The sequence below is a fragment of the Ambystoma mexicanum genome, chromosome 2q, assembly GCF_040938575.1.
Source record: "Ambystoma mexicanum isolate Mex_15411 chromosome 2q, UKY_AmexF1_1, whole genome shotgun sequence".
Classification (NCBI taxonomy): Eukaryota; Metazoa; Chordata; class Amphibia; order Caudata; family Ambystomatidae; genus Ambystoma; species Ambystoma mexicanum.
The window spans coordinates 1,406,516,428-1,406,541,772 of NC_090924.1; the positions used below are offsets into that span (position 1 = coordinate 1,406,516,428).

The following is a 25,345-nucleotide window of genomic DNA, read 5'->3' on the forward strand; positions in this document are numbered from 1 at the left end:
CTCTTCATACATGCATACATGACAGTCTCTTCGTGCGTCTCTACAAAGCATAACAATCTGAATGCCTTTTCATGGCATTTTCAAATATGACAGTGTCTCATTTCCAGGCCTCATTCGTTCTGCTCTCCTGCAAACAATACGTTTCTCTCTCAGCCTAAGTGCTATAATGCATATGCAGAACATCATCTCTACATGTCATGATATAAATATACTGTGTCTCTAAAGCACAATCATGGCACTTCAAATAGTGCAAGTGTCATTCTATTGCAAATGGCAAAGTGGCAGTCTGATATATGGATAACTGTAATGATGCTACTTCTGCAATGTACAATGTATAGCTAAACATGATGCTATCATTCTTAAAGGGATAATACTGAGTAGCAATGAGTAATGGCTCTCTATCAATGGGTACTAATGGGTATTGGTTCTGTAACAAAGAGTACTGATTCTCTCTTATGATTCTCTATTGATTCTAATGATGAGTCTAACGATAACAATTCCAGGCTCCTCATTTTATCAGATTCCACAAACAGATCAGCATGGCTCTGAGTAAGTGCAGCACGGCTCTGGGTAAATGTTACAGTTACAGCCCTTAGGTGCGCAGGAGGCAATGCAGAGGAAGACTGGTTGTGGAGGAGCCTGGTATCCAGTGAGACACTGCGGGAAGCAAGCAGCCAGTCAGCGCAGCAGACATTTAAGTTAGCAAGGGAGCGAGAGAGAGAAGGCAGAGGAGAAAAGGAGGATCTTAAGCTGCTTCCAGAACTTAAGGTGGTCTGACTCAAGTCTGAGAGGGACAGGGAGGCTGTTCCAGAGGGCGGCACCTGCAGAGGAGAGAGATCTAACCCCCCCACTCTCTGCCTGGAGAAGCGTCTGACCCTCAGAGAGTTGGAGGTGGCTTTTGAAGGAAGATTCCAAATGTCCCCTCTTCGCTACAGGATACATGGAGCCAACATCTCTGGGAGATTTTTTCTTCCTTCCTTCTCCCTTCCTTGGACCAGCAAGTTTTTTTATGACTTCCCACCCATCCCCTTGTTGCCCAGGGTAATAAGACGGGTGGAAGAACAACTGTACAAGATGATTTTTGTATAAGCATGGGTGCAACAGATCTGATACCCTTTCCCCTGGAGGATTTGGTGCGAATCACCTATATGCCTCAGGACACACCGAGAGCTACTGACCCAACAGATGGGTCAGATACACCACCACTACCCGGAGGCCCTATCCCTCAGGGCCTGGTTGCTGAATGATGGAGACATGCTAATTTAACAATACCGTAAGACTGCTGGAATATCGTTCGGGCATTGAGAGCACCCTCCACGCGTAGAACTTAGGCAAGAAATTGAGGCGTTTCAACATATAGAGCAACACACAGAGCAACACACAGAGCTTAGATCCATTAAAGGTAATGTTGGATCAATTACTACCTCCATCTGGCCAAAACAGACCTATCCCAAGCTTCCCTAAAGGTTAATCTCTCAACTATTACAGCTTGTTCAAGAGGCCAACAATCAATATCTTTCCTCTCAGATCCTGCACTCAAGACTTTTCTCAAGGGTCTGCTTAGGACATTTCCTCCAGTGCCGCGACCATCACCAAATTGGCGGCTCAACACAGTTTTTCAGGCATTATAATGGCAGCACCCTATAAACCCATTCACATATGTGACAGCAGGTTTCTCATAGAAGGTGGCCTTCCTAGTCGCCATAACGTCAGTCAGGTGCATTAATGAAATGCAGGTGCTGTGTGTAAACGCACCCTTTACCGTCTTCCACAAGGATCGGCTCATGCTAAGACCGCACCTAAAGTTCCTGCCCAAAGTAGTCTCTCAAATGACACTAACGGAACATATTGTTCAATGGATTCACTTTCTCCCAAAGGTTCCTCGTCGGATAGATATCCCCTTCCAGCTTCAGATGGTTAGAAAAAACTTCGAAAGGGGGCTTAGTGGACCTCTACTCAGCCATCGATCAGCCTTGACTGAGTGCTTGATCGTCGGCTCTGGACGTGACATTGATGTCATATATACATATGTATATTGCATCACTACACCCGTACCTCAGTTCCTTTTTTTCCGTGCACTCTGCACACTTCTCTTGAGGAATGCTAGCGAATAATTTCACTCTTCGACTAAATTCAATGTTTTTTTTTTCATCACATTTCTCCTTTGCTAGCTACAATGCCTGCACCTCAGAGTTCGAGGTTCAAGCGCTGCTCCGACAGCAGCTCCAACATGCCGGTGACCGACCTGCACACCCTCTGCGTGTGGTGCCTTAGCACAGGTCACTACACCCAGGAGTGTGCATCCTGTGGCAGAATTAACCCAAAGTCTCTTTGGGAGTGGGCGGCCAAGCTCACGGTGGGTCGTCCGTTGTCTAAGTCAACTGCGCTGTCGACCATTCGGTCTTCGGAGGCCAAAACGGAGGGGCCCAACCTGAGAAAGAGAGTAGGCACTAGCACAAGGCGAAGAAAATAGCCATTCATCTTCGTCGTCCTCTAACAAAAAGAGGCGTCACAGACATCGATGCAACCTCGAGTCATCTTCGGAATGGGTTAAGTCGTTGTTGGCTGATGTCCAGGCACTGCTGCGTTGGACTACTTTGCTTTTCAGGCAGACCTCATGGCTTTTGTAGAGGGACTGCATGACACCAACGGGCTGGATACTTCATCCATATGTCCATACTCATGCCAAAATCAGGTCCCTTGTGGACAAAGTAGTTGACACCCTTGGGATGAATACTTGTACTGCACCTTTCCATGGCTACAAGCTCACAGATATTTTGGAGGAGGGTCCCACCACGGAGAGCAACATGCCACTCAACCCGGCTATAGCCGACCCAGTCGCCTCCTTGTACAACAGCCTTGCTCCATACCCCTGGTTAATTCCAACCTTACGGCAAGAGGGGGATCAGTGTTTAATTTCCTTTCACTCTACACCAGATGGGTTGGTTGTTCAGGCGACCACAGTATCCACCAGGGCAGCTTCACCCACTTCCTATTTGCCACCAGACAGGGATGGCAAGAAAGTGGATGCTTTTGTGAAAATGATCTTCTCCCCCGGGATCATGGCCTTAAAAGCTACTTATGTTGTTTGCAGCTTTGCTAAATTTTCTATTGGCCTATGGAAGGCTGTTGTGCATGCAGCCCAATATGTCCCTGAAGGGAAAATGCGGGATGGGTTCATGCAGATGGTGGATGACGGAAAGGAGGTGGCCAGACAGTTCTTGCAAACAGGCCTGGATGTGGCAGACTGCGTTGGTCAATTGATGGGGTCGGCCATGGTCATTAGAAGGCAGGCCTACCTTCGCTGCACAGGGTTTTCTCCTACTGTTCAGAGTATGCTGTTGGACATGCCCTTTTATGGGGAATACCTCTCCGGCCCGAAGGCCGAGGACTCCTTGGAGAAATTCAAGGAGTCCAAGCTTGCAGCAAAGTCGCTAGGCTTAGCAGCGCAACAGCCAGCCAAGCCTGCCTTCAGCTTTGCTTCTAGGGAAAAACACTACAGGCGCTACGTCCCCTACGGCAGGAAGGCCCAGCTCCCACAGGCCAGGCAGGGGCAGAGGCATTTCCCGCTCTCAGGAAGGGGCGGGTAGCCCCCAGAGGCCAGCAGGCAGCGGCAGCAGAGGCTGGGGTGGCTCCGTCCTCAAAGACGCTTTGATTTTCCCCCTCCCACAACTCACCGGTTGGAGGACAGCTGTCCAAACATTGGCCCCAATGGCGGGAGATCACCTGGACCCCGGAGCTCGTGTGGTGTGGTTATGTCTGCCCTTCTTAAGAGCAGACCCCCACCACCTCCTTGCCAGCAGGAACAGGAGCTCCAGGAAGAACTGTGAGCCCTGTTGTTGAAGGATGTTGTGGTAGAGGTACTGCCAGAGCTGGGAGGGTCGGCTGGCATTCCCGGTATTTCCTGTTACCCAAGAAGGGGCAAGTTATCCGTCCCATCTTGGACCTCAGGGCCTTGAACAAGTTCCAGAGGAAAGACAAATTCAAGATGGTGACGTTGAGAGAGATTCTCCACACTCTAGAATTACAGGATCGGCTGGTGTCCATAGAGTTTCAGGATGCCTTCTGTGTGCTGATGCATCAAAAGCACAGGAGGTTCCTGAGGTTCCTCATAAGGGACAGGCACTATTATTTCAAAGTGCTTCCCTTTGGGTTGACCTCCGCACCAGCTTCATTTCGGTAGGTGCGACTCACCTTAGGAGATCCAGGGTCCACGTATTCTCGTTCTTGCATGACTGGCTGATCCGAGGGAGGTCGCCGGAGCAGGTTTTGTCCCATCTCGAGACCAACTGCTTAAGAATGCACAGGCTGGGATTCTCCCTGAACTTGCAGAAGTCCCACACAACACCATTTCAGAGGCTCCAGTTCATCGGGGCAGTCCTAGACACTTGGGCAGCAAAGACCTTTCACTGATGCAACCGGGACAGGAGCTCCAGAAAGAACTGAGAGCCCTGTTGTGAAACGGTTCCGTAGAAGAGGTGCCTACCGAACCGAGAGGTTCGGGCTGGTATTCTCTGTATTTTCTGGTACCCAAAAAAGGAAAGGACTCAGTCCCATTCTGGACCTCAGGGCTCTAAACAGGTTCCTGAGAAAAGACAAATTCAGGATGGTGACGTTGAGAGAAATTCTCCATGCTCTCGAGCTTCAAGACTGGCTGGTGTCCATAGACCTGCAGGATGCTTGACTCCATGTGCCCATACGTCAAAAGCACAGGAAATTCCTGTGGTTCCTCATTGGGGACAAGCACTATCAGTTCAAAGTGCTGCCCTTTGGGTTGACCTCCACTCCAAGGGTCTTCACCAAGCTCATGGTGGTAGTTGCGGCTCACCTCAGGAGATCCAGTGTCCACGTATTCCCGTACCTGGAATAGTGGCTGATCCGGGGGAAGTCATCGGAACAGGTTTTGACTCATTTAGACGAAACCTGTTTGCTACTGCACAGGCTGGGCTTCTCCCTAAACTTAAAGTCCCACTTGACTCCGGTTCAAAGGCTCCAGTTCATCGGGGCTGTCCTAGACACTCGGGCAGGGAAGGCCTCCCGAGGAGAGAGCCAACAACTTAGAACAGATGGTCCACTTGTTAGGGAACCAGGCCACCTTACCAGCAGCTTCCTTTCTCCGCATTTTGGGCCTGATGGCATCCTACATTTTCCTGCTGCCAGAGACCAGACTGCGCATGAGATCCCTTCGGTGGCTCCTGCGAGACTAGTGGTCTCGGTATCTGGGAGTGCTCTCTGACCCTCTGAAGGTGTCCAGCCAGGTAGTTCTCAGACTCGGCTGTCGGGACATGTGCAAGAATCTGATGGCGGGAAATCCCTTCTGGGCTCCTTAGCCTCAGGCCCGAGTGGTGACGGATGCGTCCCTAAAGGGTTGCGTGCTCACTGCGAAGACTTGCAGGTGAGCGGCCTCTGGACTGCTTCAGAAGCCAGGTGGCTCATCAATATACAAAATTAGGTGGAGGAGGAAATCAACAAATTAATAAACATGCCATAGAGCCGGTGACAGATCCCCTTACTTGGGTGTCCCCTATAGTACCGGTCCCGAAGAAGTCCCCTGACGGCTCCATCGAACTATATGTACACATGAGAATGGCGAACGAGGCCATAGAAAGAGAAAGGCACCACGAATAACTGATAAGATACACCTATTACATGCTTCCAACTTATTTTCGAAACTGGATCTTACCAAGAAATACCACCAGATCGAGATTGCGCCGGAGTCCAGATATATTACCACGTTCGTCACCCACATGGGCCTATCCCAATACAAGAGCATCCATCCTGAGGGGTGAGGGCAGGAGCCCCCCCAGCACCCCAGCCCAGCAGAGGTTCCCGTGGAGAAAGAGGAAGCGAGCGCGCCGAGGGACAGGGCCTGCCTGACCCCGTCCCAACAAGTGCCTGACTTGCCCATGCCGGGCGCATCGCGGCACGAAAGCGAGGCTAAACCTCGTTTTCACTGCAGGAACCGCCGGCAGGCGGATCGCCGGCCAACCCAAAGGCCATCCTAAGGCCTGTTGTGTGCCACACACACCCCCACTCCTAACATCCATCCTGAGGGGTGAGGGCAGGAGCCCCCCCAGCACCCCAGCCCAGCAGAGGTTCCCGTGGAGAAAGAGGAAGCGAGCGCGCCGAGGGACAGGGCCTGCCTGACCCCGTCCCAACAAGTGCCTGACTTGCCCATGCCGGGCGCATCGCGGCACGAAAGCGAGGCTAAACCTCGTTTTCACTGCAGGAACCGCCGGCAGGCGGATCGCCGGCCAACCCAAAGGCCATCCTAAGGCCTGTTGTGTGCCACACACCCCCCCACTCCTAACATCCATCCTGAGGGGTGAGGGCAGGAGCCCCCCCAGCACCCCAGCCCAGCAGAGGTTCCCGTGGAGAAAGAGGAAGCGAGCGCGCCGAGGGACAGGGCCTGCCTGACCCCGTCCCAACAAGTGCCTGACTTGCCCATGCCGGGCGCATCGCGGCACGAAAGCGAGGCTAAACCTCGTTTTCACTGCAGGAACCGCCGGCAGGCGGATCGCCGGCCAACCCAAAGGCCATCCTAAGGCCTGTTGTGTGCCACACACCCCCCCACTCCTAACATCCATCCTGAGGGGTGAGGGCAGGAGCCCCCCCAGCACCCCAGCCCAGCAGAGGTTCCCGTGGAGAAAGAGGAAGCGAGCGCGCCGAGGGACAGGGCCTGCCTGACCCCGTCCCAACAAGTGCCTGACTTGCCCATGCCGGGCGCATCGCGGCACGAAAGCGAGGCTAAACCTCGTTTTCACTGCAGGAATCGCCGGCCAACCCAAAGGCCATCCTAAGGCCTGTTGTGTGCCACACACCCCCCCACTCCTAACATCCATCCTGAGGGGTGAGGGCAGGAGCCCCCCCAGCACCCCAGCCCAGCAGAGGTTCCCGTGGAGAAAGAGGAAGCGAGCGCGCCGAGGGACAGGGCCTGCCTGACCCCGTCCCAACAAGTGCCTGACTTGCCCATGCCGGGCGCATCGCGGCACGAAAGCGAGGCTAAACCTCGTTTTCACTGCAGGAACCGCCGGCAGGCGGATCGCCGGCCAACCCAAAGGCCATCCTAAGGCCTGTTGTGTGCCACACACCCCCCCACTCCTAACATCCATCCTGAGGGGTGAGGGCAGGAGCCCCCCCAGCACCCCAGCCCAGCAGAGGTTCCCGTGGAGAAAGAGGAAGCGAGCGCGCCGAGGGACAGGGCCTGCCTGACCCCGTCCCAACAAGTGCCTGACTTGCCCATGCCGGGCGCATCGCGGCACGAAAGCGAGGCTAAACCCCGTTTTCACTGCAGGAACCGCCGGCAGGCGGATCGCCGGCCAACCCAAAGGCCATCCTAAGGCCTGTTGTGTGCCACACACCCCCCCACTCCTAACATCCATCCTGAGGGGTGAGGGCAGGAGCCCCCCCAGCACCCCAGCCCAGCAGAGGTTCCCGTGGAGAAAGAGGAAGCGAGCGCGCCGAGGGACAGGGCCTGCCTGACCCCGTCCCAACAAGTGCCTGACTTGCCCATGCCGGGCGCATCGCGGCACGAAAGCGAGGCTAAACCTCGTTTTCACTGCAGGAACCGCCGGCAGGCGGATCGCCGGCCAACCCAAAGGCCATCCTAAGGCCTGTTGTGTGCCACACACCCCCCCACTCCTAACATCCATCCTGAGGGGTGAGGGCAGGAGCCCCCCCAGCACCCCAGCCCAGCAGAGGTTCCCGTGGAGAAAGAGGAAGCGAGCGCGCCGAGGGACAGGGCCTGCCTGACCCCGTCCCAACAAGTGCCTGACTTGCCCATGCCGGGCGCATCGCGGCACGAAAGCGAGGCTAAACCTCGTTTTCACTGCAGGAACCGCCGGCAGGCGGATCGCCGGCCAACCCAAAGGCCATCCTAAGGCCTGTTGTGTGCCTGTTTGGAGCCTCAGGAGCCAGGGGCCACAAACTCTGCCCGTGCTGCTCCAGGCATCACAAACACCTTGTGTAATCACCTTGTTTGCCTCCGGAGCCTCGGAGCCAGTGTCTACTCGGACCTTTAATCTTTTGTGAGTAAAGGGGATACCCTCAGTTTACACTATTGTGCTTTCTGGTATGTCTTCTGCTATTCCGCATTCATAAACATTTGAACTCGGTTTCTTTCACCTTCGATAACTGTTTGCTACATACGCTTATGCTTCCAACTACGCCGCCTCTATGCGTTACTGCTGCCACCTCTTTAATAGTACAGTCATTTTCAGCCCCTAGTGCTTTATGCCTCATGACTGCTATTGGCCGTGCCCTTTGGTCGCTAACTGACCACTGCAATTATGCTGTGCCTTATGGTCGCTAACGGACCACTGCACTGTATTGTGCCTTATGGTCGCCCAGAGACCACTGTATTATTGTGTAGTGCCTTATGGTCGCCCAGAGACCACTGTAGTATTGTGTAGTGCCTTATGGTCGCCCAGAGACCACTGTAGTATTGTGTAGTGCCTTATGGTAGCCCAGAGACCACTGTATTATTGTGTAGTGCCTTATGGTCGCCCAGAGACCACTGTAGCATTGTGTAGTGCCTTATGGTCGCCCAGAGACCACTGTAGTATTGTATAGTGCCTTATGGTCGCCCAGAGACCACTATATTATTGTGTAGTGCCTTATGGTCGCCCAGAGACCACTGTATTATTGTGTAGTGCCTTATGGTCGCCCAGAGACCACTGTATTATTGTGTAGTGCCTTATGGTCGCCCAGAGACCACTGTAGTATTGTGTAGTGCCTTATGGTCGCCCAGAGACCACTATATCATTGTGTAGTGCCTTATGGTTGCCCAGAGACCACTGTAGCATTGTGTAGTGCCTTATGGTCGCCCAGAGACCACTGTAGCATTGTGTAGTGCCTTATGGTCGCCCAGAGACCACTGTACTATCACTCTCAGCCCAGTACCTGACCTCGGTTTTTAGACCTACATCTGACCGTCGCACTTAGCCCAGTATCTGACTGCTACTCTTAGACCAGTACGTCACTGCTGCATTAATCTCGCCAAGTATTTGAGAACTGTACTCTGCCAACTCTGCCCCGTATCCATCCACGGCAACTAATTCCAGCCCACCTAGCTCAGCTAGTAGTAACAGTATGTACTTCCACATGCCCAACCCAGTTCACCTTGCACAATTCTCCAAACTGACAATTATCCTTACCATCATCTACACGACCATGCCTACAGTTCTGCCTACAGAGGGCCTTGGTGCCTACATACAACTCATCTCTAAACCCTGCAACTTAGAACAAAGGAAGCTTAGACTCCGGGCTCGACTACCTAAAATATTCGAACCTATTACTAAATATAACATTAACCTAGAACACCTCCGACCCAAAATATGCCGACCACTGGTAACCACCGCCCCTCTCAGACACCAACCACACCATAAAATCAATAAACTTATAGCCAAACCCCCGCTCACAGCACAGCTAGAACCTGAACTAAAAGCTGCTCTAATCAATGCCAGATCATTAGTCGCCCATGCCACTGACATAGCAGATATCATACGGGATAATAGCCTTGACTTCATTGCCATTACTGAATCTTGGCTCCACGATGCAGCAGGTCCGGCTCTCACCCTGGCAGTCCCAGAGAATTATACCATTCTCAGAGCTGACAGACCAGACTCGCGCGGTGGAGGAATTGCAATTATCGCCAAATCTAATCTCTCTATGAGAATCACACCCACACCCTCCCTCAAATCCTGTGAGCTTCTCTCTATCAAATTACCGACTGCAAACTCCCAAACACTAAATATCCACCTTATCTATAGACCCCCTGGCCCCGTCAGCACCTTCACTGAAGACATCACCACTGTTATCTCTGAGAAGCTAAAAGAATCCTCCCAAACACTAGTACTAGGAGATTTCAATCTAGGGCTCAACGATATCAACGACCATCATGCTACTGCCACAGGCAATACTCTGTCAGTGCTAGGCTTCACGCAGTTCGTGAATACTTCCACACATATCAAGGGAAGAACACTAGACTGGATTGCCAGTCACAACTGCTACCCCTCTATAACAGCCATCACCCCCCAAATATGGTCTGACCATTACCTTATCTCTTTCACCCTCAACACCAAAAGACCCATAGTCTTAACACCTACGCCAGCCACACCCACCTTAACGAGAAACAAGAAAAACATTACAGCCGACAATATTCTGCCCCACATCCTACCCAAACTAAATTCCCTACCTGACCACTCTGACCCAGGCATCCTAGTGGATGCATTCAACGCAGCCATGTGCTCTGCTCTTGACAGTATTGCTCCATTTAAACTTCGGATCAGTAAACCCAAAAAGCATTTGAACTCATGGTTTACACCCCACCTAAAAAACTTAAGACTACAGAAGAGAAAATGCGAAACAGCTTGGAACCGACTTCCGACCGCTGAAAATAAAACTAACTTAATTAACATCTCCTCGCAATACAAAAGAGACATCATCCTGGCCAAACAAGAAACCTATAATAATAGGATCTCCCAATCCAACTCCAGCATGAAGGAGCTATTCTCCATCCTAAAGGAACTGGAAACTCCTATCACAGTACAGGATGACTCCATCAAAGACAAAACCTGGTGCACAGACATACAACTGGCACTAACCAACAAAGTATCCAACCTCCAAACAAAAATTGCCCTAAAGAAAGCCTCTCTGCCAACTCAACCTCTGATAGTCAAAATTCCCACATCCAACAACCCAGAATCCACCCAATTCCGTTTCTCCAAGGTCTCAGTAATTGAGGTAGAGAAGACCATTTTGACTCTCAAACCTTCTAATTGCAAAGGCGACCAATGCCCCGCACAACTGATCAAGGATGCGGCTAGGGATTTAGCCCCCTTTATCACAAAACTTATCAATGCCTCCTTTACTACAGGCACCATCCCCCGCAACCTAAAGGAATCTTGGGTACTCCCCCTCCTAAAAAAGCAAACATTGGACCCCAACATTCCTACTAACTACAGGCCCATCACCACGGTTCCCTTCCTACTAAAAATATTAGACAAGGTAGCATACACCCAAATCCAGAACTTCCTTGAGATGAACCATCTCCTCGGCACCCGCCAATCCGGTTTCCGTCCGCAACACGGCACAGAGACTGCCCTTATCGACCTAAAAGCCCAAATAGATTCACTCAGAGACGAGGGAAAACTAGCTCTCCTCCTCCTTCTAGACCTCTCAGCCGCCTTTGATCTGGTGGATCATAAAGTCCTATGTAATCACCTGGACTCGGCTGCCCACTTCTCAGAGGAGGCTATAGTCTGGATTCAATCATTTCTTAGTGACAGGACTATGAGGGTGTTCTCCCCCGCAGCGGCAGCAGACCCTATCCCAATCACCTGCGGAGTGCCCCAGGGATCCTGCGTCTCGCCGACACTCTATAACATCTTCACCAAGCCACTCTTTGACGATCTTGATAATCTGGGTATCACCTACACTAACTATGCAGATGATACTCAGATTCTCTTACCACTTACTGGGGATTACGTCGAAGATCTGGCTCTGGTGAATAGAGTCTATAGCATCGTTCAGGCATGGATGGCCAACCATGGCCTATGCTTGAACGATGACAAAACAGAGCTCATCATCCTGGGCACGGCAGCCCGTATCTCCAAACTTAACCAAAACTACTCCGCCTTCATCATCGATGGCAACACTATCAAGGTCGCCAGAGAAGTAAAAACCCTAGGTTTTTACCTTGATGCGACACTATCTTTCACCAAACAGGTGAACTCACTGTCATCATCCACTGCCTATACATGCAAGTTAATACGAGCTGGGAAACCATTCCTTTCAGAGGACAGCTGTCTTATTCTAGCTAGAGCCCTCATTTTATCGAAATTAGATTATTGCAACGCCCTCTACATAGGGACTACCAAACAAATCATCCACAGAATCCAAGTGCTCCAAAACAATGCACTTAGAGCGGCCCTAAGTATCCCCAGAAGTGCACACATTTCAGAAATAAGACGAAAACACAAATGGCTTTCCACCCAAGAAAAAATCAACCTTAAATCTGCGTCCCTTATCCACAAATGCCTAAACAACAAAGCTCCCCGATACCTCTCAGAACGCTTCAACAGGAAAAATCCAACGAGACTCACAAGGACAGCCAGCCCCAACTGCCTCCTAGTGCCCAGATTCAAACTAGCCACCATTGGAGGTTCCAGCTTCCCAGTTAAGGCAGCACAGTTATGGAACTCCCTACCCCTTGCACTCAGATCTGACCAAACCTTCAATAACTTCAGAAAGAACACCATAAAATGGCTTATTGAGAATGCGACATAGCGTATGTCACTTTATACGTAACGTCTTCTTATAATGTTTGTACTAACCTGCTTTTACTGTTTGATCGCCATAGATTTGACTGTTTAGCTACGCCTTATCTGCACTTGCACTTGCCCTACCCTGCAGATTCGAAATGTCCACTATGCCTGTAACCTGTAACGTTAACTAATCTGTAACCTGTAAACGTTAACTAAGCTGTAAACCTCCTTGTTCTCTTGCGCCCTGCTACCCGAGGGTCTGGTGCGCACAATAAATAAATAAACAAACAAACAAACAAGAGGCTCAGCTTTGTCATCTCATCTGCCGCAGAGATCTTCCAAGAGGAAATCCACAAGGTCATCTGGCATGTCCCGAATTGCCTGAACTACTCGGACGATGTGCTGGTGTACTACAAGTCAAAGGAGGAACATGATGCAGCCCTAAACAAAGTATGCTCTGCACTAGAGGCAGCGGGACTAAAACTTAACCGAGCAAAGTGTGAATTCAGAAAAGGATTGCTTAGATTTTTCAGCCACATATTCTCAGAAAAAGGTATGAGACCAGATCCCGAAAAGGTAGCGACCCTCAACACCGCCCAGCCACTACAAAACACATAAGAGCTACGTTCCTTCCTTGGATTAGCGAGCTACTGCTCCAGATACCTATAGGACTATCCGACAGTCAGCAATCCTCTCCGCCTGCTCACATGGAAGGACCAACCATTCGACTGGTCTACGAACTGCCAACGTGCCTTCAAAACCATCCGCAAAAACATTGCCAAGGCAGATGACATGGCTTACTTCGATGCAGATGGGAAGATCGAAGTGGTTTTAGACGCCAGCCCTTTAGGCCCTGGCGCAATACTGACATAACACGACCCCGCAGATCCCACAGGCAGACTCATAGTGGCCTATGCAAGCAGGAGCCTCACTACTCTAAGGCGGAGAAGGAGAGGCTAGCAGTGATGTTGGTCTGTGAATATTTCCACCTCTTCCTGTAGGGTAAGGCATTCACGGTCATCACTGACCAGCAGGCCCTCCTAATGATATTCAGTGACCCCAAGGCGAGGATGCCCCCTCGGATAGCCAGGCGGGGATTACGGCTACAATATTATAAATTTGACGTTGTACATTGTTCAGGGAAAGAAAACAACCTGGCTGATTACTTATCAAGAAACCCCACGGGTCCACTTCAAGTGAGTCCGTCTATTGCTGATGCCTACATCAATTATGTCATCCATCACCTGCAACCATTGTCTGTAGAGTGGGCCACCATAAGGAAAGAATCAGAAAATGACAGTCCTCACCGTAGTAAATTACTGCATCCGAGCGGACAAGAATGGCACATGTTAAACATCAGGCAAGGCAGGAACAGAAGGTGGTGAAAGATGCCATAAGAGCACTATAACTGGTGCAAGATGAGCTAACGGTGGTGGACGACTGCATCGTCTTGAAAGGCTGCAACATTGTCATCCCATTGTTGTTGAGCGAATGCGTTGTCACACTGGCAGATGAAGGCCACCGGGGGGGGGGTGACTCCACGAAACGTCTTCTACGTCAGAAGGTTGGTTCCCCAAGCTGGACGCTCTGGTGGAGGAGGTTGTTGGCAAGTGTGACAACTGTGCATTGGTGACTCCCCCGCCTCACCCAAATCCGCTGCAGATATCCCCACTTGCAGGAGGTGTCTGGGAAGAACTAGCAGTGGATTTCTTTGGACCGTTGCGAAATGGAATGTATGTAGTGGTGCTCATCGACGAACACTCTCGGTTCCCAGATTTACAACTCATTGACTCCACAGCAGCGACATGCGTCATCCCTGCACTAGATCAATGTTATCTACCTACAGGATACTGAAGGTCTTAAAATCAGACAACAGGCCCTCGTTCACGAGCCACGACTTTGAGAACTTTGCGCAGTACATGAGGTTCCAGCACCGAAAGATAACACCACGATGGCCCCAGGCCAATGGTATCATCGAACAGTTTATGGCCAACATCACGAGAACCCTGCAGACAGCCATAGTCCACAAACCATTCGAGCAGATGCTATATCGGCTCCTACGGGAGTACCGTCACACTCCACACAGCACCACTGGCGTCAGCCCCTCTGACCTCATGTTTCATCGAGTCATAAGAACAAGACTGCCAGAAGCACGTGTCTGCTGTAGTTGATAAAAAGGTTAATGCTGCTTTCAAGAAGACTTCTGCTGGAGCCGATTTATCTCGGAGAGCACGCAGCATCTTCTCCGCCTCCATGCTGGACATGGTGCACTAGCAGCACGCAGCATCTTCTCCGCCTCCAGCTGGACGTGGTGCACTAGCAGCACGCAGCATCTTCTCCGCCTCCATGCTGGATATGGTGCACTAGCAGCACGCAGCATCTTCTCCGCCTCCATGCTGGATATGGTGCACTAGCAGCAAGCAGCATCTTCTCCGCCTGGTGCACTAGCAGCACGCAGCATCTTCTCCGCCTCCATGCTGGACATGGTGCACAAGCAGCACGCAGCATCTTCTCCGCCTCCATACTGGACATGGTGCACTAGCAGCACGCAGCATCTTCTCCGCCTCCATGCTGGACATGGTGCACTAGCATCATGCAGCATCTTCTCCGCCTCCATGCTGGACATGGTGCACTAGCATCATGCAGCATCTTCTCCGCCTCAATGCTGGACATGGTGCACTAGCAGCACGCAGCATCTTCTCCGCCTCCATGCTGGATATGGTGCACTAGCAGCACGCAGCATCTTCTTCGCCTCCATGCTGGATATGGTGCACTAGCAGCAAGCAGCATCTTCTCCGCCTGGTGCACTAGCAGCACGCAGCATCTTCTCAGCCTCCATGCTGTATATGGACCCTTATCTGGACCGCCATCGATCGAGTCACATCACCAGGAGAAACAGTGGGAGTGCTTATCACAGTTGGCTATCACGCTTATCTGCTCTCAGTCTTCATTGTCGGAGTGCAAAGTTTTGGGAAGAGTTGGAGGGGAAGGTCCACTGTGTATTTAAAGAAGGTATGCATGCCCTTATCCTCCAGAAGAATTCTAAAATGTGTAGGGCTCCTGGAAGACCTTCCACTTCTCTTTACCCAACAATCAGGGTGCAGTTTTTAGTCTCAAGAGGTTTCTGTGCATCTTGGGCCTCTCCCTTTTTGGCCCGGCGCAAACCTGCGCTTAAAACGTGCAGCAGTTTCCAGACCTTCTCACCTCTGCTCAGGCGCGCAACGCCACTGAGCTAACCGGGCTTCAGTCCCGTCCCCCCCCCCCCCCCCCCGAAATGTTAGCTGAGGGGCAGGTCTTTCAGATAGGAGGGCTCATTACGAGTATTGACAGGAACGGAATTACCGCCACTTTTTCCCGCTCTGCCATAGATTCCAGCATCAGCTGGAGGTAAATCCAAGAAGGGTTCCCCTCACCTCTCCCTAACAAACATCAAATGCACACATGGGCCCCTCCCCACGATGCGAGCGACCATTCAACAATGCTGTGTGCTCTTTCACACAGGAGGGGAGGGGCCGATGTGCTAGTTAGGAAGAGAAACGAGGGAAGCCTTTTCTGAAGCTAGCAGTGTTAAGGGTGTTCCATGTTAGCTCATTATGCATGTACCCATGTGTGCATGTAATGCATGTATGAATGAGAACGCGTGTATGGTGTATGGGGGGGTGTGTGTGTGTGTGTGTGTGTGTGTGTGTGTGTGTGTGTGTGTGCGTGCGTGCGTGCGTGCGTGCGTGCGTGCACTTACGTGTAACGCTGAGGCACTACCATTTGATACTTGGGCCCCACGGCAGTCAAGCCTTTGGGGTAGAACGGAGGGGGTGGAGCCTCCACGTTTGCCCCGCCCAGCTTTCTGAAGTGGCCCCTCCCCTCCCAAGTTAGCCTCCCCATTGCGCCCCTGCCTCCGTTGTCGCTGTCCCCGTCCCCTCCGAGCGCAGGGGCGCCACTTACTGACCTCCGAGCTGAAGAGGGCAATGATTCAGAATCCTAGCCAGCCCTGCCCTTGGGTGATGATGGCCTCTCTCTGGCTGGCGATAATGAAATCCCTTGGATTATTTGCTTTTGCATGGAAGCTCACACATTGGCCCTCGGTCTCCGCAGCCTTTAACTCGGCGGCTAGCATGAGGAATGCAACCATCCCAGAAACCCCGCTGATGCCTCCTGGCGGCGTTATCCTCGGGCGCACCTGTGCGCTGACGCGCATGTTAAATGTTCTGACTCCTCACACCCTGTTCATTCAGTGGATAAGATTGCCATCTCGTGGCCAGTGCGGGAATCTTTTTCCATTCCAAACATCGGAAATGATGCTCAAACATTGATGCAGAGACCTCCATCAATTCTGGAGTAAAACTACCTGATGGTTTTGTGTCTCATCCGCGAGGACGAGAGGGAGGAGTTGGTAGGCTGTACAGCCAGAAATAAGAGGCAGACACCAGGGTGTTTTAGGTTTTTATTAAAGGTGTAGTGTGTGTTTTATTGATCTATGCCCTGGGTGTGTGTGTTTTTGGAAGAAGCGAAGCAGCCCACCATGGGGCTGGATGGAATGTTAAGAGAAAGAAAAGAAGAATGGAGCATTACACTAGAACCCTCCCTGCCCAGGACTGGGCGGGCAAGAGAAAAGAATCCTGAGGGATGTGAAGAAATGAGGAGAGAGGAAAAGGAGAAAGACTTACCTTGGGAAGTTGCTGCCTCAAGCGACTCCGTAGCGCCTATCCCACTCTAATTGCACTAATCCAAGGGGGCCAAGCTGCTTATATTGGAGACAGCTTGGCCGTGGCAAATGCCGATCCATCCGGCGGCCAGATCAGACGGGCCCAATAGTATCCTGGGCCCAGGAAGTGTGCCAGGTACTGCCTTGGCCAATAAAGAGCTGCCCAACCCGGGCCGTGTATGGGGGCGGCCCAGACCAGGCTGCCCTGCTGTGCCCCTGATGGCCCACCTTGTGGCCAGCGGGGTGGACCCAGTTAACGAGGGAGCGGTGGAGCGTTAAACAAAGCCTCACCAGCCAACCCGGGTGAAGGGGTGGTTTTGGAATAAGTCCCGAGCAGCTCCATTGAGCGGCCTGTGTGAAGAAAGCCCCGGGAAGCCTAGCAGTGCAGGCCGGGTGAAGACGTTGCCGCGCTTCCCCATCTGAGAGAGCGGGCCAAAATAAGGCTACAGTGCATGGCATTAACAGGCGGCGTCTGCTGTTGCCATGACGACAAGCCGCCTGTCCCTAAAATGGCCACAGGTGCGGCAGTGAAAGTGGCAGGGTAGCCACAGCACAGCGGATGCCACCTGAATATAAATTAGCGCTGCAGGCGTGGCGGTGATGTCGGGTGGGCCACCCAGCCAACATGGCCCATCCAGAAGACAATAATGGGCTGCAGGCATAGTGGTGAAGCATGGGCGGACCCCCACTTGTGCAAGGGGCTCCCAGGACAAGCAAAGAGCGCAGGCATGTGCGGTGAGAGCGGGTGGCCCATTTCATTGACAGGAGAAGAGTGCTGTCTGCGCTCCGTCACCTGACACTTGTTAGATGAAGGATCCACTCCCCTTTTTCCTGTGACCCTGACCTCACCGCTTTATTTGGGGCCGCTCTGTCATTCTTATGCTCCCCGCCTCACCCTTTCCCATGAGTCTCTTCCCCAGGCACGCCCTTCTACACCACAAACACCTCTCCCAGCCCCTCCACACGATACCACTTCCCCCCGCCCCCCAATGCACAATACCATCCCACAAAGCAGGTGCATCGTGGTAAAGACCCGTGCTGCAGTTGCTCTGCAGGAAAAATGTGCCACCCCTTTCACATAGTTCAGTTGATGGCACAAGTCACACTATTTGTGTACCGATATGGTGCCAGTCTGTTCCAGCCAATAGTAAGTGTTCTCGCTTGCACACTTCTCTGCCCCTGAACATTAGGCAGATACTGGGCTCTCACATGTACTCTGTTCTATGTCCACCCTGCCAATCATGCCTCTGTTGGTACTGGGTCCTGTGGTAAGTCAGGCTCAGGAGGCAAACAAGGAGTCATGGTTCAATTGGTTTTATTTTACTTAAGCAAAGTGTATCTTGGCCCTATCTAGAAAGAAAGAAGAATAAATGGTGCTTGTCAGTTAGTCTTAGAAACCTAACAGTCCACGGTCCGAAAAACCTAATGTAACTGAAGTACTCACCATATTATTAATAAAAAGCACTAACAAAAAGTTGACCAGAACAGGTCTCTAAAGGGATCCTTCCTCAATATCTGAAATGGTGGATGGCTTCTGGCCCACACCCAAATGTCTTTGGAAATGTCCAGGCCTTGTGTCTGGCCGAATAGTTCAGAGTTCCAATATGAATGTCTTTTACATCTTTTTCTTGTTTCCTTGTACAGCACCCTTTGACTATGCCAATTAAATGGTGATTTCCTTTCTCTTTAGTATGGTTTCTTTCAATCAACCTTGCAGTCATCTCTCCCCCCACCTTCCTGTCCTGCTTCGTTCTCCCCTTTTTGTCATCCAGCGCTTTCACTCTGTTGTGGAATATTGTATCTTAGTGCTGGTTGGGGCCATATGGCTTTCACCCCGCTGAGGATCTTCTGGTTTCTCACCCTGCCATGGGGTATTGGATCTCTCATCTCTTCTCTCTGCTCGCATGAACAGCTGCGTACCTTTTGTGTTATGGTGCTGTTAGTCGAGAGAGCCGGTCTCTTCGGGTCTTGCGAAACTGTGGTTCGGCTCTGTCTAGCGTTCTCGACGTCAATTTGCTTCATATGCCTCCTCTTTGGCTGTAGGCTTGTTTCTCCATATTCACCCAGGACTGTGGGCACTGGTCAGCAGCTTCTGGTCTGTGCGGTGCTCCTCAGTTCGCTTGGTCGAGTCGACTGACTCTAGACTGGTCCTGAGCTAGCAGCATTACAAGGACTCCTGGGCTCTTCGGCACCAGACGCCGCTGCGTCAAACTCTTGTGTGTCTCTGCCCTTCAGGAGGATGTCGCCTCTTGCAGCTGGCACTGCAGGTCTTCCTCTTTTGCTGCTGTGGCATTTGTACGGCCCAAACCGAAATGAGATTGGATGATCCGTTGATTTTTTTTTTGTTATAGCAATACTGAAAAAAAACAGCACAACAAATAAATTGATGAGTTTCAAGGAGTGAAACATGAGGACAACCCACACTAGGAACGTGCAGTAAAAACTGAAGATGGCCACCAGGGGATGAGCTAAGAAGGACGAGTGTCATTGGCTGGGGGCAGCATGACCCAAAGGACACTGATAGGCTATAGAGGAGACTAGCAGTTTCGGTTTAAAGCCAAACTGCTTTCCTTTCCCCGAGGATTCCAGCCTGATATCAGGGAATATTTGTAAGCATGTGAATCCATGCAAGACCCATGCTGGTGAACAAGAGTTATAGGTAAGTAACTTGTTCCTATTTTCTGGTGTCAAAGAATGACAGAGGTTCGCGCCCTATTCCGGATATGCGGCTTCTGAACTTGTTCCTAAGCAAGGACATTTCAAAGATTGTTACGCTAGCCGAGATCTGCAAGCCCTCAATCTGCAGGACTGGTTGGTTTCCCTGGATCTTCAGGAAGCCTACTTCCATGTGGCAATTCTTTGAATGCACAGGAAGTACCTAAGGTTCATAGTGGGCTAGCATTATTACCAGTGCAAGATCCTGCTGTTCAGTCTTTCCTCGGATCCCACGGTTTCCTCCAACTGCTGGCTGTGGTAGTCACTCCCCTCAGGGCTGTGGGCATTCATGTCTTTCCCTACTTGGATGACTGACTCGTCCAAGCTCGCTCCTTGGATCTGGTGTCAGAGCAACTACTCTGTACATGTACCCTTTTGAATAGCTTGGGCTTTTTCGTGAACTTTAAAAAGTCTCCGGGTTTGCTGTCCAAGTCCCTCCGATTCATCTGGGCAGTCTTGGACATGCACCTGGGCAGGGCTTTCTGGGCCTCGTGGCCTCCTGCTTACTTGTGGTGCCTGAGGTGAGGCTGCGCATGAGGTTGCTTCTCTACTGCCAATGAGCGCAGTTTCAGGGCCGCATGTCGGACCATCTACAGGCCTCGAACCAGGTGGCTTAGGATCTAGCATGGTGGGCTCTGCGAGACAACTTGCCGAGTGGTGACCTTGGTCGCGATGACGGTGGTCACAGATGCATCTCTTATTGGTTGGGGCTCTTGAAGGCAAGCGTCCCCAAACAGCACGATCCTCCCCGCAATGAGAGACAGTGAAAGACTCTCCCAAAATGGGAATAAGGCCAAGACAGAGTGCGGGTGAGCGTAAATGGGAGTTTATCAATCAGAATAGGGCATGCAAAGAACTCTGCAAACTCCGAGAGCGCTCTGTCTGACAATAGCAAAGACAGGCGTATATATTTACAAAAAACGTCATAAGAACCTACACACTATAGGGGGCACAAATTCATGGGGATTGGGTGGCGACGACTAACTATATGTGCTGCTGTGATGTGGTTGGCTTTGGCTGGAAGACGTCATTGGGCAGCCTCGTGGGTTGGGCTGGGCCTGGCCGGGTGGCGGAGTTCATCCAGGCGGTGTTGTGGGGCCATCGTGGCCAGTGGCAGAGATGAATGTCTCTTCCTGACTTATTAGCCCTATGCCATGCACACCGCAGTCATTCGAGCATTTTTAGCATTATCTTCTTCAGTAAATCTTACAATAGGTTATACAACAGGTTAATGCAACACAGGAGGAATGCACCTTGTGAGGGGGCTGGAGGCAATACGTCAGGGCATGGTTACCAGTGTCCTGTTGACCGGGGCCATAGGTCGAGGGGCTAAGCTTCAGGGCCTGGCACGGGCGTTACATGTCTTTCTGCCTTGTTAGAAGTTGTTATGGATGTTCCGCTGTGTGTTGTCAAAGTGTTGGGTGTCTTTATTGCACAGGGCCATAAGTCTGAGGTGGTCCGGTGGGTTGTGAGGTTTACGAGGGGGCACGTATGTTCAGGCAGAGGTTTAATGCTGTGCTGTAAATAATGCAGGTGGCGGGTGGTGGCCTTGGGTGCTACAGAGGGGGTTACAAATCTTTGAAGCGGCTCCAGTCTGGTTGGGGGAGGTAAAGCAGCGCGGCGCGGTCTCTGCTCTCATGCCTTTGGCAGCCTTCATAGGGTGGGAGGGGGAATGGCCTTGCAAGTATTTCACAAAGGTATCTCCCTCGTGTGTTGCTGAGTTAGGTAAAAACATCAAACATTTGAACATTCTATAATACTTATTCAAATCCTTTTAAAACATGCATTTCAACTTTGCTGGATGTGTCTCGATTATACCCAGTCTGAACACCGTATTCGTACACTATGTTTTAACAACTACAGTATTTAATTATATGCATATATATTTGCAGTAAGTGAGGTAGTAGTTGGGTTGGTGGAATACATAGGAAATGACTCGCCACTGTACGTGACGGTGGTGGCACATAAGAAGCTTAGACATACACACATAACAAGTGCATTTCTTGCGCATCCTTCACATGAGTTCCACAGTCTGGTTACATTCGTTTTCTCGTGTATTCTAGCAGCATTAGTTCAGTTATGGCGCGAGCCCATGGGGTGTAAGTTTCTCAGTAATACACGTAACAAATAGATTCCTGGTGCGTTCCTTTATTATTAGCATCCAACTGCAATGGTATATGCTCATCATTGCTTATATCATGGGGGCATGATCTCTTTTAATTATACATCTTACAGGCTTTTATAATATAAGGGATTTTATGAGAGGAAAGCATCCTTTGCAAGTAGTTTAAACATTAATATACGAGGATTGTCAGGCCTGTGACGACCATTTTACTGTTCATTTTATTTTGCCTAGGCCTGCTGGCCGGGTCATGCTGGGAGCGATGATACGATACACTGCGGGAGGTGACTGTTACAATGTTAGTGCATTACACTGGCTCATGTCCTTCTGGTTCGTGGGAACGGGCTCGCAGCGGATCTACCAGGGTGCTGCGGCAACAAGGATGACTGAAACCCTCCAAGGGTGGGGGCCGCGCTACAGCGCGCTGAGCTCACACCATCTTTACCAGACAAAAATGGTGTCTAGGCCTAGCTAAATTTTAATACGTGTGGGCAATTAATAAGTGCGGGCAATTAATACGTGCGGGCAATGTCTCCAGTGGGTGAGCCCTCCACCACCTGGGCCCGGGTGGCATGAGGAGACGCCCAAGAGAGCCATAGTCCTCACCTGGGGGGAAAGTGCAGGCGAGGGGGGTCGTCTTGGACCAGTCCTCCCCTACATTTCCCCCCTTTCGTTACTAAAGTAACGAATTCTTTAAATCTTCTATCCTCCTACATTCTGCCTCGTCCATCACTGCCTCATCCCATGCCGGAGTTCCTTTGATGGGCATCCATGCCCTGCACACTGCTCTTAAGCTCTCACCTCTCCGGGCATATTCATCTGGAGTACACGTTAGATATATGCACCCACCATCTGCTTCTAAATCTACCCAAACTTCCTCATACCATTCTAGTATACGGGGCTCTTTGATGGTGGTGTGCCACAACTTATCTACAATATCTTTATCGTGGTATATGGGCACCAGTTGGTACCTGGGCGAATTATCTATCCCTGTTTGTACTTGTGCTTCTTGCATTGTTTTTATTGTACCGTGTGAGTTGCCCATTGTCACCATCATCATTGCACCATTTGGTACTGCGTTAGCACAGACTCGAAGACCCACCTGGCACAGGCAAAAAAGTAGAAGGAGGAACACAACAGCTGGTATTAAAAATTTCACAGTTGTTCCAAGCCATGAGGGAACCCAGGAGAAGATGTTGTCAAACCAGGTACTCGCTTCTGCTCCACCTTCCATTTTCATTTTTTCTCCTAGGTTGTGGACTGCTTCGATCACATGGGACAGGGAGCCATTCTCTGCGTCTTCGGAAGGTACGAAAGTGCAGCAGGCACTTCCTATTTTTCGGCAAACACCACCGTCCATCGCTGTCAACAGGTCCAGGACATACCTGTTTTGCATGGTCATTAGTCGTAAAGCTCTTAGTTCGACTCTGATGATATTGAATCCTTCTTCAGTGTCGTTCGCCAGCTGAATCAGTTCCCAGCGTGTTATCTGGAGCCATTTTGCATTTGCCCTTGCTTGGACACTTGAGACTAGTGAGGCAAAGAATGTTTCTGCTGAGCTGAATAATCGATATTTGTCTGGGATCTGGGCCAATAGTTCTGATGATGCCTTTGATATGTAATTTGATGCTCGTCTTTTACGGGTCAGCACTTCTCCCTTGCTTCCAGAAGACAGGACATATATTTGTGACTCTGCAGTTGGTTGAGCCACACTCTGCATGCGTTCCTGTGTCCTTTTGCTCCCATCGATGTGGCTTTCTGGTATCACCATTAGTGCCGAGTGCAGAGTGGCCATTGAGCAGCTGCCACTCCATGACTGGGGGAGGTGTAGGTATGCCTGTTTGCCGCACACCCAGTACGTGTCCATGAGGGCCGCAGTCCCTTTCTTTAGGTCTGGGATGGTGAGGGTCTTGTTGCAGCTCTTGTTTGTTCCCATGGGGGTTCTTCCTTCTCCTTTAAAGCACAGTTTATAGTCCATTTCGCTCTGTAGTTTGAACGGCTTTTCAATGGCAGTTACCCAAGTTAGCTTTGAAATGTGTTCTCTCCATACTGGTGTACATGTTTCCTCTATCCACTGTAATTTATCCGGCGCCACACCTCTTAGTGCTTCCGCTTTGCACAGCACTTCTTCATCCTTCCGCTTGTTGTCAGAAAAAAGTGTCCCTCCTATCACAAAAAATGGTTCTTTCAAACATACTACTCCTGCCGTTTTTGGGTAACAGGTTTTCTCGTTCTGCAGCATTTGAAAAGTCACTTCGTGTGCCTGGAAGGTGTTCTTAATCCTGCACAGCGTGAGATGAAGGAGACATTGGGCATCCACAATAGGCAACTCTTTGGGTAACAATACTTTGGGTGTACCTGATGCATGGGGGATGAGGGAACAGACATAACAGCTTTCGTTTGTTGTCTGTTTAGCTGTGGCACTCATGTCTGCATACCACTTATTTGTTTGATGGGGGTGTCGTGGGTCTTCCATCTTATCTAGACCTAGCCCATAGTACTCATCATACTTCTTCCTCCCTGTTTCTCTCTTTCGTCTGGTGTTCTTGTTACTCATGTACTTCCCAACCCCCTGAGCAGTGGGCAAACTAGACCCCCCTTTCTCATTCCCGCCCCCCTTGGCCCATTCATCATATAGTATTTCGTGCATTTCTAGTAGTTTCTCGTTTTCTTTCCTGACGCTATCTGGCATATTGTTTTTTGGAATGTGGGCAAGCTTGCTGGTGGGGGTGTCATACAACCATGATATGGCAGACGGGTTTCGATCGTTGAGACTATGGGCATTGTAACTGGATACCCCTGGTGGAGACACTGTGTTGCTCTGCATTTCACCATGTGGCTTTTCTCTTTGTGCGGTCACAACACTTGATGGTGTGGTATGATACCCCCAGACAAGTTTAGTTCCGTCCCATATCAAAAAATCACCTTCCCTGGTATTGACATCTGCAGTTGTATTGGGCCCGGTGGTACTGTTAATTGGTCCAGTAGTGTTATTACTCCCTCCCCCCTCGTACATCTCGATAGAGATGAACGCTATAAACCAATATGTAACCAAGCCAAACATTATCATAAAAAACAATGTGATGCATACTGATAATCCACACTCATACGAATATCTACATCTTTCATATACTAATTCTCTCATTCTACTAATTCTATCCGTTGCAGGCTGCCCGTTAGATGCCATGGAAGCTCCTGTTTGAGATATAAAAGTGCATTAAGTGCATGCATGTAAACGTTTTGCTGGCACCATCTGTGCCAATACATTTGACGGGGAATGGAAGCGGGTGGGGGTGCGGGGGAGGGGTATTCACAGACAAGGGTATATACAAGATATAATATTATTATTTCACTAATTATACATCACTCACCTAGATAAAAAAAAAGAAATCCCACACACACACACCCTTCTTTTTTTTTTTTGTAATATCCTTGTCAGGCATTATTTCATTCAATTCCAGTGCTGACATTATTCCATTCAGGTCCAGTGCTGACACACACACTCACGCAAGTCGATATTTAGACATCCTACTCATTTGC

At 50.6% G+C, this 25,345-nt stretch overlaps 1 protein-coding gene across 7 annotated transcripts in view; it reads left to right on the forward strand.

Annotated features, from left to right (window-relative positions):
• Positions 1–25,345, forward strand: part of TBC1D5 (TBC1 domain family member 5) — a 2,783,701-nt gene that overhangs the window by 2,402,934 nt on the left and 355,422 nt on the right. The gene's annotated exons all lie outside the window — the stretch shown is intronic.